Consider the following 4,461-nt stretch of genomic DNA (forward strand, 5'->3'; position numbering starts at 1 on the left):
GCTACATGTAATGCTGTGATTTTGGCTTGATTTTGGGGCTGGAAATACACAGTTTATAACAGTAAATGCATGCTAAATACTCTAGGACTGAAGCTATCTTTCATGCTTTGGCATATGCCTATTGGTTCCGGATGTATGTTTTGGGTTATGTTATGATGTATTGATCATCGAGGGACGACTTTGAGCTCGTCTCGACATTCATTTGAGTATTCCCTTGAGCAGTTGGACATTGACTTGGATTTTTCCGTTACGACTTGGCTTTTTCCGTTAAGACCTTGGATACTATATGGGATTTGATGCTCCGATTATGGATCTTGACTATTACTTGGATGCACTTACAAGTATTGAGCAGTGAACTGCTCCCTTGTTTTGGGAGTTGCCTATTGAGCTGTGATTGCTCGTTTGCATTTGATATGCGGGATACTTACTGATCAATGGACTTGGATAGTGCTTGGGATTTACAGTTATGGCTTTCTTGCTCCTCTGTTGTCTAGCTTCTATGCTAGTTGGGCTCCTGTTGCCCGTCCATGTTAGATAGAAGATGCTATGTATGCTTACTCGTCTATGCACATGGTCTATTATTATATACCTTACAGAGCCACTTATTTGGATGTTGTTGTATAGATGTTTGGGCTTCACCTGGAGCTTGACTCTTGCAGGATGCTTTACCACTTGTCGGTCTTTACTTGACTTGGATGTTCCTTGGTGGCATGATGTACTATAGAGCTATGCGTATGCATATGGTTATGGGCTGATTTCATGGCTGAATATCATATGCTCTTATGACAGATGTCTTATGCTTTACTGTACTGTGGTTGGTTATGTCCTGTAGTTGGCTACGACTCTTCTTCATGTGGAAGCTTTTGCATCCTTGATTGATGCCTTTATGTCCTCCCATCCATTGAGGTTTCATGAGCATTTGCAGCATTCTTCTACCACTGATGTACTAGCAGATGATTGTCTTTATGAGCAGGTTCCCTATGTTGGGACAACCCTCGACTGCTTGAGCTCCATGGATGCTATGGATAGCCCTATTCATGATGACTTGGATTCCTTGTCATCTTCTATAGGTTCTTCTACTTTAGATGTTGTTTGCTTCCATTGTGGGAAGCTTAGGCATGTTCAAAGAAAATGCTTTAGACGGATTAGAGAGCAGTAGAGACAGAGACGGACTCGACATGAGCAGAGAGTCAGCGATGCAACAGGTATTACCACTCTTTCTAGTGGTGAGGTACATGTAGTTACCCATGATGATGCAGTTGAGCATGTCCTCCTGTCATCTAGTTTTCCTACAGCTTACTTGCTCAATGATCAGGCCCATGCCTTTGATTGGCTTTTCGACTCTATGGCATCTTGTCATGTTACCCCTCATAGAGCATGGTTCTCTTCTTACATGGAGATTGATGGATGTATTGATTTGGGCCTTGAGCAGACTTATGCTATTGTTGGTACAGGGAACATACACCTAGCTTTGCCTAATGGGACTTCTCTTATGCTCAGGGATGTTCTACATGTTCCCATGCTCAGTAAGAGCCTGATTTCTGTCTGTCAGTTGCATGATGCAGGTTACTCTGTTTCTCTTCAAGATAGGTCATGGAAGATCTATCATGGTTGCTTGGTTTTGGCTAGAGGTTCTCGAATCATTACCCAATGCATGTCTCTCATGTGGGAGATTCTATGGTTGCAGTTATCCGGATATCACATGTATTGTTATGGCATTATCGCCTAGGCCATATGCACCACAAAGAGATGGAAATCTTGTCTTGTTCAGACTCATTACTGCCTCCTATGTCACTTATAGATCTTGATGCTTGCCCTGATTGTACTCTTGGTCCTTTCAGAGCCCCCTTGGCTTATAGCGATCATATGAGGCATGCTCCTCTAGATCTTGTCCATTGTGCAGTATATGGACCTATGTCTTTCTAGTCACTTGGTGGAGCTTCGTGCTTTGTGACCTTTGTTGATCATGCTACCCATCATGTTTGGGCTTTTTCCTTGGTGCAGATTGAGGATGTTGCAGTTATGCTGGACGTGTTTATGGATTCTGCTGGTAGCAGGCCTAGGTGCTTGCAAATGGATTATGAGAGTCATGCTCTCTCTCCTAGCTTTCGGACCTCTTGTCAGCAGTATGGCATTGATTTCTTGTGCCCACTATATTATGGGATTGCTCATGGCATGTGTCTGACCTTACAGGCAAAGGTTGCTTCTATGCTTACCACAGCTGGGTTATCTTATGGCTTTTGGGCTGAGGACCTTATGACAACAGTCTATTTGGTTAACATGATGCCATGCCTGACCTTGGATGGTATTACACCCCATGAGGCATGGAGTGGCATGCAACCCTCCTATGATTACTTGAGGATGTTTGGCTGCCAAGCATCTGTACGTATGCCACATGAGCCTATGTCACGTAGATGTGTCCTCCTTGGTTATGGAGATGGTGACTTTAAGGCCTACAGATTATGGGATTTGGATGCCCAGCAGATCATACGCAACCGTCATACTGTCTTCTATGAGATGCAGACACCTCTTAGTCCTCTTGATGAGCGTTCAGTACGCTTTATGGCTGATTTTATAGCAGTTACAGTGCCATTACAGCAAGCTGTTTATGTGAAAATGAGGCACTTATTGGCCCAGATGACGTAGCTATGCATAGCAGTCAGGGTCAGGATGTTGGTGGTCAGTTGCTAGACCCCTTGCAGGCTCATGAGAGCCGTTTTCTTGTAGTTTTGCAGGCTAGACAGCCAGCCATATGTCAGTCTTTCGCTTCGCTAAGGCCACATGTAGTCTTGAGACCCCGTTGGCCGGGATGTTGGCCCTCTTTCAGTGATTGACTCTAGAGAGTTTGACTGCTCTCTGCTGTCTTATATGCACCACGCTGATGCTATGCACGACTCTGATGCTTTACAGCCGTGCATTGATGAGTTGTGCTTGCTTCATGAGAAGCATTCTTGGATTGCTCCGTTGTATGGAGCTGCGGGATCGCTTATCTCCTGGATGTCATGGACTCGGGGATGCTTGACTCTTCTTCTGCAGATGTTCTCGACACTTCTTGCACAGCTCGCATTTCGATTGGGCATTGGGTGAGATGTTATGATTCCTCACATTGTCTTTTCTTTCTTTTCTTTGTTTTCACTCCCCAGCCACATTGGCCTTTTAGTGGGAGGTTGTTGGGGTAAAAGGCCTCTGGGCCTACCCGTGTATACTGTGACCGCCATTCTTTATTCATATATAATATGATAGTGCAATAAGGCTGTCAATTCAATTGGATAGCACCTACATTGTGTGTGCTCTTCTCTCCCGCATCTTCCTCTTCTCCTTCTCCATTGCCATTGCATCCCCTTCAGAAATCTCCTTCAATGCCCATTCTAATACCAATTGAAAGGTGGAGGAGAAGTGGAAGCAATAGCTATGAAGATTCAAGGAAAGACGAGAGATATTGGTATGTGGGAACTCCAATATTCACAGTGTGTGGGACATGCCTTCCCTTATTCTATTACTACTAAAAGAACAATGAATAAAGTGACAATGATGGGTGGCCACCACCTACTGTATATATGTGTGCAGGTATAGTGTGTATAGAGTAAATGTGGGTGGCTAGGCACAGGTGCCTCATCTAGAAGGAGAATAAAGGTGACAACCCAAGATAGGTATTGTTGGTTAAGCTTGGCATATCCAAAGTGCCCTAGATTTCTCATTCAAAAGTTTATTATTAAAGAAAGGGAAAATATTTTCAATAAATCTTAAAAGCCACTTCCAAAAGGATTTGACCTTATTTACATATATGAGGAGATTGCAAGGAATCGATTTCTCCTTGGATCCCTCAAACACAACTACATTATGTCAAAGGCGGTCATGCATGTATTCACTTATTTGTTTAAGGCTAGGCCCATGCCATGATACAATATTGTAATGATAGCTTGGAACAGGTCTTTCCAACCACAATATTTAGTTCTCCCCAAAAACTCCATGAAGTGAAGGGAGAATCTCCATGCTAGCAAATGAGATAAGAAAGTGGTGAGAGATGAAACTGTTGCAAAAGAGGTGAAAGGGAGGCAACAAATGAAGTGTGGGAATGAGAGGCACTTAGAATTATATATATGGGGTTTGAGATTAGGGTAAATTTGAAATGTGAACTTTACAATAAATTATTTACTCAAAAAATAGAAAGTTAAACATTTAAAAATATATAAAGAAATAAAAAATAGTATACCAAATAACCAAAATGTGTTATTCCTTGATTTTAATTCTATCATTGAATTATATGCCAATCTCCATTCAAAAGTGTAGTTACCATGAGGATCTTCTCTATTCTTCTTTCCACCTATAAATTTTTAAAAAAGATATTGCCCACATCAACATGTAAAGCTTCATATTGTTGCATGAGAATTAAGGTCACATGTGCCTATATTTCTTTTGCTTATGCTCTCATTCTTGCTCATCCTTTCCACCTTTTAATTG

Source organism: Lygodium microphyllum, chromosome 14 (assembly GCF_053477565.2).
Source record: "Lygodium microphyllum isolate KBCC chromosome 14, Lygodium_microphyllum_v1.1.10, whole genome shotgun sequence".
Lineage (NCBI taxonomy): Eukaryota > Viridiplantae > Streptophyta > Polypodiopsida > Schizaeales > Lygodiaceae > Lygodium > Lygodium microphyllum.